The sequence below is a fragment of the Leopardus geoffroyi genome, chromosome E3 (genome assembly GCF_018350155.1).
Source record: "Leopardus geoffroyi isolate Oge1 chromosome E3, O.geoffroyi_Oge1_pat1.0, whole genome shotgun sequence".
NCBI lineage: Eukaryota > Metazoa > Chordata > Mammalia > Carnivora > Felidae > Leopardus > Leopardus geoffroyi.
The window spans coordinates 8,636,331-8,651,576 of record NC_059340.1 but is presented as its reverse complement, the minus strand read 5'-3'; the positions used below and the strand labels follow the sequence as shown (position 1 = coordinate 8,651,576).

The 15,246-nt window shown below is 44.8% G+C and overlaps 1 protein-coding gene and 1 non-coding gene across 14 annotated transcripts in view; one reads left to right on the top strand and one right to left on the bottom strand.

The window, feature by feature from the left end:
• Positions 1-15,246, bottom strand: part of CUX1 (cut like homeobox 1) — a 376,259-nt gene that overhangs the window by 151,664 nt on the left and 209,349 nt on the right. The gene's annotated exons all lie outside the window — the stretch shown is intronic.
• Positions 4,900-5,001, top strand: LOC123589846. The gene has a single exon (XR_006708491.1). It is a non-coding gene; the product is annotated as a U6 spliceosomal RNA (small nuclear RNA).

The window sequence follows — 15,246 nt, the reverse complement described above, 5'->3', positions numbered from 1 at the left end:
ATTAGAGATTGCAGACACACGGAATTGAAAATACAGACTCCTGGTCTTTGACTTTATCTTTAATTCAGCCCGAGATGGAGAGGCGTTAAATGTTCTTCTGGCGTCGATCGGATCTTTTGTTTCTCCTTCTGCCTAAAAGGCACGTCTGGGCACCTGCTGGGCACCAGCGGAACACTCTGCCCTAGCGTTCTCGGCCCCGTCAGAGAGAAGTATCTAAGTCCGCTGGGCTTAGAAGAGATTATTGAAGATATTTCTGGAATGGACGCCAGCATCACTTGTGAGGTGGCTGCGAAGATTTAGTCTCTGGTTGAGGAATGCTAAACACCGAGCCCAGTGGATCCGCAAGGGTGTATATTCAAGAGCTCACTTAATTTTCAAATACCAGAGTCATTAATTTTTCAGACCACCCTCAGTTCCTGGAAGCGAGGGTAGATCTCCCCTGCCTCAGTCGGCCAGTCCGCCGGGAGCCAGGAACTCCGTGAGATGCCAACGCCTTTGCAGAGTTTACAAAAGGCAGGCTCTGGGATCTGTCCAGCACAACAGTGGGCCTGCGCGTGGGGCTTAACATAACACTGTCCATCACGTGACGCCCCTGGCCACTGGGCATTTATTCTGTGTGTATATACAGTTTATGACTACACCACTTTCTCATTTGTGGCTTTTCATTCTTATTTTAATCAGCATTAAAATATTTACATTCAATTAGGTTTCAAAAGCTATTTTGGGGAAAATGGTTCCTTCGAAGTAGGGGTAGCAATAGCACTAGAGACTGAATTCCTCAGAACATTCCAGGTGCAGTTTTTTGGTTGTGTCTGTTCATTTCAAGATCTTTCCAGGGTATGCTCCTATGCGCCCCACACTCCCCCAACCTCTACCTTTTTTACCCTTCTCCCTATGGCCTCACACTGGGCCACTGGCCTGCAGAAAACAGTCTGCCCACAGCCACCTTCGTATACAACTACAATGTGAACTTGACCCCGAGGTCAGAGAAGGATTGAGAAGAAGGAGAACTGTTGCACTTCGACAAAATTCTATTAACGTTCGCACATGTAGGCTTTGTGGCACAACAGCCAGCACAAATTATATTTTTGAAGAACCAAGCTAGTATACTGCCCTTTCCTTCCCTAAAATTTCTGTCGACAACTTTTCTAGCCCATTCCTTTTAAAAGGCCAAGACCCACTGTGTCTGTTTCGAATAGAAAATCGCTTCTCTCGTTCGATCGAGCGAGGAACTCAGTGACATATAAAAATAACGTGCACGTTATCAAGTGAATGGTAACTAGACCTTTAGACGAATTTTCAAAGCCTTCTATTGTAAATGAAAATTCTGGCAATCTCATAATTATTCATTAGGCATGTATATTTAATTTAACACTATTAAAGGTTAATGCCTAAGTAGCAAAACTGGTCACAGAATAAAGAATGAACTGAATGTTCCAACATCCCCGTGCATTAAGCTTCAAACTTTACTACAGTACAGCTGGATGGCTATATGCCTACAGCATTTGAATATTGTTTTGGATTATGTAAAAGGCGTTGCTAAAGTACCTCTTAGGCTTAATTTTTATTACTTGTATTAAAGGAACAGCTAATTACCACATGACAATATAATGACTCTAGCATGTTTGGGCTGGAGACCAAAACAATGAATCCCGACATGCCAAACCCCAACCTGCATGTTAATCTAGGGGAAATCATGGCTTTTTGTCTTGTTAATGACTCCCCGTGCCATTAAACCCCACACAAGCATTGTTGGGTCTCATTCTGAACGTCACAAGCCTCCAACCTCAGCAGCTCAATTAGGGAATTGTCTGGGGGAGGCCAGAGAACACACCCGAGCGAGGAACAGGAACACAGCAAATCCTGCAACCCGGCTGCCGGGCCTCCTCCAACTCCACACGCTTTACTGTCAGTTCCATCCACCCAACGTGACAAACTTGCCAAGTGTTTTACAGACATCCAATAGTTAATTCCTAAGACACTCTTGGAGGCATTGCATAGCTCAACACGCAGCCCCAGCCCCGGACTCAGAACAACTACAACAAACAACAACAATACCATCACCTGTATTTATTCAGCACCTTCTCCCAAGTACTTGTAACAGGACCCCATTAATTCCAGCATCACAGTCAGAGGGGAGAGGGGGCGCCGGCATCCCACCCGGGGACAGGGGGAGGAGAGACGCCACCTGGGCAAACAGGCACGCACAATTCTAATTAAGATTTCTGCTTCCCGAACCACCAGTCACCTAAATTACACTGTCTCGTCGAGTACTAATTTAACAAGTATTTCCTACTCATCTGTCTGCGCCAGGCCCGGCCCAGGTGAGGCACTGGACAGGGCATTCAGCTGATTCAGCTGGGACCATGCCTCACAGTAGAGAGAAAGCAAGTTCACAAATGACAAAGGGAAAGCAAGGAGGGCCACCCGGAAGATGGGATGAGGGGAAGACCACTCCCAGATGGAGAAACTGGCAAAGGTAACCTTTTTTTTTTTTTTTTTTTTTTTTTTAAAGAGGAGACAGAATTTTGACCCATGGAGACCGTGGTGCGATTAGTCCTTGTGGAAGATGCAGCAAAGGGAAGATCAAGGAGCAGAGAAGTGCCAGGCACGGCCAAAGGAACACTTCAGTCCGAATGCAGGCACCCACGTACATTCTATGACGTCAGGAATGTTCTAGGTGCTGGCGGGGGTGGGAGGGGGGAATTACGGTGGCAAAAAGACAAAATCCTTGCTCCCAAGGCTTGGCATTCTACTGAAGTGTAGGAAACCGACAAAAAAAGCAAAACTAAACAAAACAGAATACTTTCAAGTACTGCCAAGCAGGAGTAAGAGAGGAAACAGGGTGTGGGAACGGGGAATGGGTCCTGGAGACAGACGGACAGGGAGGGCCTCTTGGAAGAGGTGACGTGGAGATTAAGATCTGTGTGGCAAAAGGGAGAAACTCTGAAGCTTCTTGGCAGAAGGAAGGGCAGTGCAAAGGCCCAGAGGTGAGTATGAATGTGGCATATTCCAGGCCCAGAGGGAAGCCGGTAAGGCTGCAACGAAGGGGAGAGAGTAACTGGGGACACGTCGTCAGTGAGGCCTGTGCTCAAGGATACGAACAAAGTTAAGGAGAGAAATAAAAGATATAAAGAAGAATCAAATTGAATTCCGGAGCTGAAAACACCATGTTTGAAGTGCCCTCCTGGTGAGGTGCAGTAGGTAGCACGTTGGTCTCTTAAAAATACAATGTCTGAACCAAGTCTGTATTCAACTGTACTCCCGATGGGAAAACCCACCAGAGAAGAGGCTTCTTCCGAGGTGAGCCACTGGGGCATGAGAAGAAAACTGCAGGACGTTGAACCAAAAAAAGTTTTGTCGGTTTAGTGGTGAAGTATTTAAGAGTTTTACGCTTAAAGAGGAGTTATACACTTTTCTTTTGAAAATTCAAGAGTTCCAAATTAGCTGCCCTGATCGCTGATGGCAAATGGCTATCAGTAATTGCTGCCTGAGAGGCATTTCTGAAAAAACAAACACATAAACTATGTCTTTGAAGTGGATGTGAAGGTTTAACACTTAGTGGCAAAAAAACCACTTCTTGAAAGATACTCATGCTATAGTGACAGCATTTTAGTAGCAGATATTTGGAAACATTCTCATCATCGTCTAAACTTATTCAGGGGTGCCTGGGTGGCTCAGCTGGTTAAGCATGTGACTTCGGCTCAGGTCATGATCTCACAACTCGTGGGTTCGAGCCCTGCGTCGGGCTCTGTGCTGACAGCTCAGGGCCTGGATCCCGTTTTGGATCCTGTGTCTCTGTCTCTCTCTGCCCCTCCCCTGCTCGTGCTCTGTCCCTCTCTCTCTCAAAAGTAAATAAACATAAAAAAAAATAAACTTGTGGTCAAAGACAACATCCTTTACAAAAATGTCTCAACCACTAAAAATTTCTGCAAAAAACGCAAAGAGGCAGGATAATATGGGGGAGGGGAGAGATCAGCTAATAAAAACAGAACCAGAAATGACAAGAGATAATGGGATTTGTTGACAAAAACTAAAACAGCTATTATAAGTCTGCTTGAGGATTTAAAGAAAAATAAGAACACACTAAGGAGAGAAATGGAAGATACAAAGAAGAGAATGGAATTCTAGAGCTTGAAATACAACATCAGAAATGAAAAAATTCCCTAGACTTGGCTTAACACTGGATTAGACACTGCAAAAGAAAAAAAGATTAGTAAATTCAAAGACAAGATCATAGAAACTGTCTGAACAGAAACATGAAGAAAAGACTGAAACAAAAGTTACTAAAACCTCAGCAACCTGTGGAATGGTATCAGGTAATCTAACATACCTGTCCTAGAGAGGAGCAGCAGGTGTATTTGAAGAAATAGTGGTGAAATTTTCCAAATCTGGTAAAAGTTATAAAGCTAAAACTCCAAGAAACTCAACAAACTACAAACATGATAAACACAGAACACCAATAAACATAATCAAACTGCTGGAAAGAAGAATAAAAAGGCAATCTTAAAAGCCAGAGAAAAGAAGACTCATTCTATACAGGGGAAGAAAGATACAACTAACTGGAGATGTCCTGTCAGAAATAAAGTGGGTCAGTCCTGAGAGAAAAAAAAACAAAACCCAGAGTTGCCAACATACAGTTTTATACCCAACTAAAATACCTTTCAGAAATGTAAGGTAGAGGTTTTTCCCTCCCCCCACTATTTTAAATGAACAAAGGGTGGCAGAATTCACTGTCAGTGTACCTATACTATAAGAAAAATGAAAGAAAATGGTGCCAGATGGAAACCTGGATGTGCACAAAGGAATAAACAACACCAGAAATTATAATTATGTAGGTGAAAATAAAATACTACTTTTTTCATTTTCAATTTCCTGAAAAGACTATTTAAAAGCAAAAACAGTAGCACTCGGTTTGGCAGCACATGGAATGATACAGAGAAGATCGCATGGCCTCCATGCAAGGATGACCCACAAATTCATGAATGTTCCATATTTTTTTAACATGAAAAAAAAGAAAAAATAGTAACACCGTATTGTTGGGTTATAACCAATGTAGAAGTAAAATGAATAGTGATACACAAAGGACTGGAGGGAGAAAATAAGTGTCCTAGAAGATTCTTACACTGTATGTAAAATAGTATAATATTATTTGAAGGTACAGTGTAATAAATTAAAGATGCTGACTGTAAAGCCTAAGTAATCACTAAGAAAATAAGACAAAGAGTTATAGCTAATAAGACAATTGGGGAGATAAAATAAGATCATAAAAATAATCAAATGAAAGTAGAAAAATATAACAAAAACACGTAACACAAGTAGAAAACAGTGAGATGGAAGATTTAAACCCAACTTTACCTATAATTACATCAAATGTAAAAGATCTAACATTCCACTTAAAAAGAAGATTATTGGACTAGATAATAAAGGAAGGCATAGCTGTTTACAAGAAATGCAAGTTAAACATAATAACAAAAATAGGTTAATAGGAAAAGGGCAGAAAAAGATATAGTATGAAAACACTAATCAAAAGAAAACTGGAGTGCCTAAATTAAAATCAAAGGAAACTTGAGGACATGAAATATTACTAGGGATAAAGAAAACCACTGTACAAAACTTAGAGAACTGAATCACTGACAAGCTATCACAATCCTAAAGATATACACACCCCAAAACGAAGCTTCAAAAGCATGAATCAAAAATTGAAAGAAGTGAAAGGAGAAAAAAAAAGCATATTAATGAAGGCTTCAAAACTCTGTTCTCACTAACAGGACAACTAGATACAAAATCAGTATGGATACAAAATGCTTGAACAACACTATCAACCAACCTGACCTGATTACCATTTATAGAACACTCCACTCAAAAACTACAGAATATTCATTCTCTTCAAGTGCACACACTCATAGGGACAGAACATATACTAGATCATAAAATAAGCCTTGATAAATTTAAAGGAACAGAAATCATGCAATGCATGTCTTGCAACCACAATGGAATAAATCAATGATCTAACCCCTCAACACCACTTTAAGAAAGCTGATAAAGACGAGTGGATATAACCCAAAGTAAATAGAAATTAGTAAATAATAAGAACAGAGAGTAATAAAACTTAAATGGGCGGGGGGGGAGGAGAAAAAGTAAGGCAAGCAAAAACTGGTTCTTAAGAAAATAATCACTATAATTGAGAAGACTCTAGCCAGAATGATCAAAGGGAAAAAAGAGAGAATCCACAAATTCTAAGATCAGGAATGAAAAAGGGGGCATCACTACACATCCAACAGATATTTGAAAGATAACAAAATATTATGAATAGCATTACGCCAATAAACTGGATAATTTACATGAAATGAATCATTTCTTGAAAAATTACCAAAACAGGCCTAAGAGGAAATAAAAAATCTTAATAGTCATATAAATGTTAAAGATGTTAAATTTGTAATGAAAAACCTTGCACCAAAGAAAACCCCAGGCACAGACAGATTCACTGGTAAACTAGAGAAGTTTTAGGGAAGAATAATAGATATCTTCCATAAACCCTTTCAGCAAATAGGGGAAGAGGCAGCACTTCTCAATTCATCTTGTAAGACCAGCATTATCTTGATACCAAAACTCAATAAAGAGTTTAAAAGGAAAAAAAAAAAAAACAAAAACAAAAAACAACCAAACAAGCAAAAAAACTAAAGTCCTATATTCCTTATGAACTTCAATGCTAAAGTCCTTAATAAAATATTAGGAAACTGAATCCAGCTAATTCATAACAAAGTTAAGATTTATCCTAGGAATATTAGGCTGGATTAACATTAAGCAACGAATCAAATGATTTCACCATATTAATAAAGGAGAAAAATCGTATGATCATCTCAACAGATGCAGGAAAAAATCTGACAAAATTCAATATTCACTCATGACAAAAACTCTCAGCAAACTAGGAATAGAAGGGCATTTTCTCAACCTTATAAAAAGAGTCTACAACCCACCCCCCCCACCCCCCCCAGTTAATATCATACTTAATGGTGAAAGACTGAATGCTTTTCCATCAAGTTGGGACCAATGTGATATGTCTGCTTTCTCTACTTCTGTTCACTGTCATACTTGAGGTCCTAGCCAGTACAAAAGAAAAAAAAAAAAAAAAAAAAAGGCAGAGGGGGTGGGGAAGCAAGAAAAAGAAATATTTGATACTACAGATTGGAAACCAATGTGGATACAGAAAACTTCAGTTAACACTGTCAACTGATTTGACCTGATATTTATGGAACATGCTGCCCAACAACTACAATCTCTTCAGGATGGAATGTCCTAAGGAATCTACAAAAACAACCTTCGAGAATAAGTGAGTTTGAAAAAGCCACGGACACAGTATTATTATATAAAAATTAACTGCATTAAAAAAAGTTTATTTATTTTTGAAATAAAGAGCATGAGCGGGGGGAGGGTCAGAGAGAGAGAGAGAGAGAAGATGAATGAACGAGTGAATGAATCCCAAGCAGGCTCTGTGCCGTCAGTGTAGATTCCAGCATTGGGCTCGATCCCATGAACTGGGAGATCAAGACCTGAGCTGAAATTAAGAGCGGGATGCTCAACCGATTGAGCCACCCAGGCACTGCTAAAAATTAACTGCATTTCTATATAAAAATGACAACTGGAAAAGAAGATTATGAAGAAAACCCTATTTTCTATATCATCCAAAAACATGACCAACTTGGGGATACGCTGGACAAGATACGTGCCAGGTTACTATGTTGAAAACTATAAACTATTGGTGAGGGACATTACAGAAGACCTAAATAAATAAACCATGCTTGAACTGAAAGATTTCGATTGGGGTAAGTTATCAATTTTCCTCAGATTATCGACAGATACAGTGGAACCTTGATAAAAGTCCTTGGAAACACGTTTGTAAAAATTGACAAATTAAATCTGTAATTTATACTGAAATTCACCTAGCCAAAACAATTTTTAAAAAGAAGACCAAAGATAAAGAACTTATATTACCTGATTTTAAGACTGATAAGCCACAGTAACCAAGATAGTGTGACATTAACGTAAGGAAAGATACACAGATCAATGGAGTAAAATAGAGGCTCCAGAAAAATATCTCACACATAGCGTCCATTAATGTTCAATGAAACTTGGCCCAACCTCACACCATACATGAAAGTTAACTCAAAATGTTTACAGGCCTAGAGGTAAAAGATAAAATCATACCACTTCACTCAAAAAACACAAGAGAAGAAAATTATAACTAAAGCAGTGACTCCTCAGAACATAAAAAGGAACAACCAACAAATAATAATAACCTGGACTTTATTAAAATAAAACCTTATCCTCATATGGGGAAAAAACATTTGCAGTGCATATATTTGAGAAAGGACTTGTATCTAGAATATGTTAAACATTTACAACTCAGTACCACATTCCTTTTTTTCTTTTTTTTTTTTTTTTAACGGGCAAAAGATTTTAAACCTTAGTGAAGATCTAAGAATGACCAAAAGGCACATGAAAAAATAGCATCATCAGTCGTCAGGAAAATGCTAATTAAAATCGCAACAAAACACGCCATGTGGAAAGTCGAAGAGACCGAAAGGAACAACTGATGGAGGGAACATGGAGCAAATGCAACTCCTTCTGGTTTCTCACTGGGGATAAAACGACACCGCTACTTGGAAAAGGACAGTTTGGCAGTTTCCTATCAAGCTAACCACAACCTGCCCTAGGTCCGAGCAATTCTAGCCCTAAATTCTAGCCCGTTTAAAATGTCCAGGGGAGCCTGGGTGGCTCAGTTGGGTAAGCATCTGACTCTTGATTCCGGCTCAGGTCATGATCTCGCGGTTTGAGGGTTCAAGCCCCACATCGGGCTCTGATAGTGCGGAGCCTGCTTGGGATTCTGTCCCCCGTCTCTCTGTTGCTCCTCTACATACGCGTGCGTGCGTTCTCTCTCTCAAAATAAATCATAAATAAACGAAATGTACATGAGTGCTTATAGCGGGCCAAATACAACAGCCCCACGCTGGAAACAACCTGAATGTCCGTCAGCAGACGGATGGATAAGCACGTTGTACTATCCCATAGAGTGGAACACCATTCCGCAATGACAAGGAAAGGACTGTGATACGGACGAATGACACAGATGAATCCCCAGCATGCCATGCTGAGGGGAGGAAGCCAGACACATCAGAGAACATACCCAAAGACTCCCTTTATGCGAAATGCCAGAAATGGCCAATCTCATCGAAAGCGACAGAAAGCAGATCAGCGGTTGTTGGGGTCCGAGATCATCAGGGAACTTTTGAGGCGATGGATATGATCCATATCCAGGCTCTGAGGGTGGCCACACTATCAAATTATATACATAAAACGGGTGCGTTTTATCATATGCAAATCATGCCTCCATCAAGTTGACTTTGAAGTATGATTTTTTTCATGAGAGCAAAGTTTTATGTACTGCTGATAAAATACAAATGTGAAGTTGCTTTTACTCTTCACCACATCCTTCTAATTCCATTTTTAGCATATGTCTTACAGCGTATTTAATACGTTTCTGTAATTACATGTGTGTTATCATTTAAACAAGTACATACATAAGCATACGCTGGGGGTATGAATTCAGGATTTGGGGTACATGAACAAAAGCGGTTTGGACACCACTGACTTAGACCTGTCTGGCTGCTGTGCCGGACAGGAGAAGGGGGAGCAAAGAGACAGGAGAGGTCCCAGTGGCCTGGATGAGGGTGGTGACGGCTGATGTGCATCAGGCCAAATTTGGGATACCCTCTGGAGGCCGGGTCAGCAGGACTTACTGATGGACTGATACAGGCGTGAGGGAAAGAAAGGATTCCAGGCTGACTCCCTGGGTGATGCTCTTTCCCTTCCTCAAAGGTTGGGGGGGGGGGGGGGCGCGGGGGAGGGGCAGGGAATCAACCGGTGGAATTTGGGTGCATAACACACATTGGAAGTCCCTTAGGGAGGGGCACCTGGGTGGTTCAGTCAGGTTGAGCGTCAGAACTCTTGATTTCAGCTCATGGTTCATGAGATCAAGGCCCGCATCAAGCTCTGGGCTAATGGCACAGAGCCTGCTTTGGATTTTCTCCCTCTCTCTCTGCCCCTCCCCTGCTCATGATCTCTCTCTCGCTCTCTCAAAATAAATAAACAAACTTAAAAAGAAAAGTCACTTAGGGAGAGAATGTAAATGGTGAAAAGAAAAAGGCTAAGCAGAGACTGGGATCTGTCCCCCCATTCAGAGCCTGGCCAGGAAGAGAGGCGGCCGTGACGCTGGGGGAGGGTCGCAGGTGGTCGTGGGGGTCGGGGGGTGGTCAGCAGGCATTACCGACTCTCAAGAGTCTTAGAGAGGTGGCCAGTGGCTGAAGACGTCCCCCTCCTCTGATCACGTGTATTTTCTCGCGCACCAGGAGGGGTGCGGAGATCAGGGTGGAAAGACGGTATGAATAGTACCCGTATGGGGAAGAGGGCGATGAGGCTGGGGCCGGTCCATGCTCCTTACGCTTTGCGTAAACTGACTTCCCTGGTCTTCCTCTCCTTTTGAGTTCTCTGAGTCACCATAAAAGCAGCCCTGGCGCGCTCCCATAAAACGTGGCAGTCTTGGTGCAGGGAACTTCTGGAGGGAGGAGGATGCCACGGGACTTGATGGAGAGCGAGCAGCAGAGGCTGGGAAGAAGGGCTTCCGATTGGCTGGGGCCGACTGGCTGGGGCCGATTGGCTGGGGCGGAGGTGCGCCGGGGAGGGTGTGGACAGGCTGGTGGCGAGCTGCTTCTCCACATACACCGCGAGGGCTGGAAAGAACGACCTTGCTAAATCCAAGCCCACGTCTGCGCAGAGAGCTCCGCGGGCGACGGGGCCCCCCGCCACCATCGGAGGGCGAATGTGCCCCTGTGAGTGCCATCCCTGCGATGACATCACAGCGTGGCAGACGCTACTTTTCGCCGGGGCACTCTAGGCTAATGTAATCATACGATTACATAATTAACCCAGCTGTCTCATTAAGAAAATCAACTGGAATTCAGGGCATAATTAGTCATACAGCAATTAGCATGCTGATGAGCAACTGATGAAAAGCTGTCTAGATATGAAGTGTGCCAGGACCACCCCGGCTATGGCTAAGGGGGGAAGAGGCGCCACACCTCCCCACGCCAGGGAACCCAGGATCCCCAAGTCCCGGCTCGCGAGTTCCCGCACGGGGACGAGGGACCGGGAAAGGAACGGGCAGGGACAGCCCAGGAGAGGAGGGCAGCGTGCAGAAGTGGCGGCCGGCACTCCGACGCCCATCTTGTCACGTTCGCCTTTCTTTAAAACGTAGCCGATTCCTCAGCTCACAGACCTATGATGGTGAGGCTCGTCAGGCCCCACGTTTGTTTGAGGCTGGCCAGGGAGGGCAGAGAATCTCCACCCTGTCTGGTTTACAGTCACCTGTGCTGGGCAGAGCAGAACTGTCCCTCGTCCTCTGGTCCCCAGGCTGCTTCGGGACCAGCTCTGGCCCTGCACCCAGAGGGGAGACAGGAGGGCATCTGAAACCCACAGGCTTCATATCTTGGCTGCAGCCCTAGTTCGTCCTCTGGCCTGTTAGGGTGCTGGTGGCTGATTCTTGCGTGTGAATGAAAATGTCTTATGAAGGTAAACTGAAAATGTGCAAAGGGGATCCTGAGGTTACAGAGTTCTCTCTGGAGGGGCCTGGGCACCGGCTGGGCTGCCAACACCAGGAGACCTAGAATACACGGACTGGAGCAGCCTCACAGGATCAGGCTGGAGCGGCCACATCTGTAAGGTCTTAAAAAATGCCACCAAGTGGCACGTCCTTTTAAAGCTTGATATGAGAAGCCAGGGGTGTTTCTAACTAAATCCTAAGATCTCACCTCTTTTTTTTCCAGCAGTCTTGCAATTGGGATCCTGGAGTCGGGGGGGGGGGGGGGGGGGGGGAGGGGACAGGCAGGGAAAGGAGAAGGGAAGTAACAGTATTTTTCAATGTTAACTGACAGTGTGGTATCCTCACTTGGAACCAGCGTGATGGGCCCAGATGACCAGATTAGTACTGTCTTCTTATGCAGGAGCATTACAAAGCAGTTCTTAAAAACGATGACGAACTCCTTTATTTCTAGATCCTCAAACGCTGGGCAGGCGGGGATATTTACACCAGCGCAGGTATTCCCCGAGGGCAAATGAAAACCTCCCGGAGGAGCCCCCTGGAGGCATGTCGATGGGTTCCGAACACAGGGTGGCCTCTCTCCGGCTAGCTCTCTTCCGAGACTTCTGCAAACTACCGCCTCAACTTACACCTGCAGGCCAGTGATTCCGCGGAAACAAAGTGAGAGCGGGCAGTCATGAAACATGGAGTTCTAGCGGCGTGTCATGAGTCAATGAATATTTTATATCACTGGTAATGTGCTTCCTAAGATTTAAATCTTAAAATAAACCCTTCCAGGCACTGCCTTTGTGTTTGAAGGGTTTGTGTCTGGAGGACCTAGACCACATCTTAGCAAGGAGTGAAAGATGATTCCCTGTCGGGCTGGCCCCAGATGAAGGCAAGAAGGCGATGCGAGCTTTTGCGGGGAGGCTCTCCCGATGCACCGGCACCCAAAGCCTTGAGAGGCACAGGCGGGAGCTCCTCCCACTCTTTTTCTCCTTTCTCAACTTAGAAAACAAAACAAAAAAATGTCCGAGGTGCTTCTGAGACAGAAGAGTCACAGTTGTGCTTCCCACCAATTGAGAAGTGTCGCACAGATACTCAACTGACAAGGGCTTAAGTTCTTATCTGTGATCCACTAATAAGGGCTATTCACAAACTAAGATCGTGATTATTTTCCTGATTTATGCTTCCCCCCCAGGTCCCCCCTCACCCCGTTGTCGGGATAAATACATGCTCATTGTTTAAAAAAAAAAAAAGAAAAACCTGAAGAGTCTCAAGAAGCAAGAGCCAGTCGCTCAGGTGAGGTAAATTTCTGGCAGATTACGCGAATCATCATAATTTTTCTCAGAGGACAGTAACGTGCCAGCTATCTCAGAGCCTTGAGGTGGTCATTCCAGAATATTTCCAGCCGTCTGAGAGGATCCCCCTTTAAGAGAAACTTATTTCTCCGTTGACTACAGTTAGGGATGGACGCTGCCAGTTTCACTATGGGAGTGTTTTCTCAAAGGCCGTGTGGTCCCCCCGCTGCTCGAAAAGGAGCCACCCAGGAAGGGCCAAGCCTCGACTACCTTTGTATGTCGGGTGTATGCGCCAGGCAGGCACACAGCAGACGGCCAGGAGGTGCTGGCCGAGGGAACGTGTTTTGGGACTTCTCACACAGCACACCTTGAGCCTCTCTGCACACACTCGGGGTCACTGTTGTTGACGGATATTCACTGAACTTGGCCCTCACCCACAGATCCCCATGCAGAAGGACGCAAGGCTCCGGAGGGAGCCGGCCGCAGAGGGACTCCCCATCTGGGGGGGCCTTGCCCAGGTGTCCTTACCAAGTCACGTTGTTGGCAGATGGCTACCATGAAGCTCTTCTCCGTATGGCTAATCATCAGCAAGTAATAAATATAAATATGAATCTCAATCAGAGGTGTATTAAAATAAAAAGATCTTAGCTCTGTCTGAGTGTAAGCTACCCCTATCTGCTCACCATCAACATGAGGATATAAAAATCCGTCTGTGACAAAATTGACAGATGAAGCCATCTAGACTGACGCAGTAAAATCCTAACTTATTTATGAATCAAAATGTAAATCTGCTCTCCTACTGCCATGACATTGACGATAAAGCCAAAGGCCACTTTCAATTAGGACAACGATCAGAGACGATAAGAGAACCAGGAAGAGAGATTAATCCTCCGAACTTGTCTGTTGGTCCTCCTTTTAAGTAATACACCAGAGGGAACCACGGAAACAAGTCCTGAAGGAAATCGCACCGCGCTCACCGAGTCCAGGCGAGGACTGCCCTGGTGGCCTTCCTCAACCATCCACCGTACCTCCTACACGCAGGTGAAATCTGTCCATTTCCTCTAATCTCACTCCTGCCACCTGAAACCAAAGGACCTCATCTCTCGCACCCCAGATCCCCTCGGGACACCTCTGTAATCTGCTGTCCTACCCGTATAGTCGGGATGACTTTTTTGTTACACGCATCTGATCGTGGCATTTCCATGCTCACGAGCCATGCTTGGTTTCTCGGTCAGACAAAGTCCAGAACCCTTCACATAACCTACCAGGCCCCCACCTGCCTTTGCAGCTGGGTGACCATACTGGTGTGTGACCTTTACTTGGGCGTTAACTATTAGCGCCCCTTTGACCAGTGAACCCAGCGCCCCCTAAACCAGTGTCTTGGTTTAGATGACATTACTGCCCTCTCCTTGTGCTCGCCAAGCTGGGACCCTGCCCAGTCCTTTCCAATCTACACTTCATGCCCAATGGGCTCTGTCTCCAAAGTTGTCACACCCACGCTACAATGACTATGTGTGTGATTACTTTTAACGCCCACGTTCCCAGCACCCTCTGAAGCCCACGAGAACGGGGAAGCCATGTGGCTGATTTGCTCCCGGCTCTACCCCTGGGACTCAGCATGGTTCCTGCGACACAGGGAGGGGCCAGCTTTTGAGGTGCTGACCCACTGACTAATCAGTGGGAGGTGGGGCGGGGGAGGTCACAGCAGTGCGGAAAGAGAGTGCTCTGGCTGAAGTAAGCAGGGTATTTCCGATAAAAAGCATCTTAAGATACTCTCCGAATTGACCAGAGAATGCAGAACAGTCTGGTGGCAAATGAGGAAGAAAGCAAGGATGGGGGTCCTAACTATTTTAACTGTTTGGCGGAATCCGCGGGACAATTACAGATTTAAAAGTTTATTCCGTGTCTTTAGCACGAATGAACTTTGGGGAAGAGAAATAGCATGATCTGGGATTCGGGATGTCGAAGATGAACAAGAAGGAAGAACCAGGGCTCCGATGTTACTTCTCCTCCAGAGCTGAGCGACACCACTGCACGAGAGGGGGGCAGGAGGGGGAGGGGGTGGGCACAGGGATTTCCAGCAGGGCGGCTGGGAAACCAAACACGGGTTCCGGACGTCAGTCCCTAAGAGGCGCATGTGCCGATCTGCTGAACCCGGAATGCTAAGGGTCTTATAAATGTCTAGGCAGGCAGGGGAATCTGTATGGAATGATACGAAAGCAAAAGGAGGCTCAGACAGGTATCACATGGCTACGGCTCAACGCATGATACGCTCTGCTCTCTTGCAATCCGGGTTGTTAGGACTTGCCA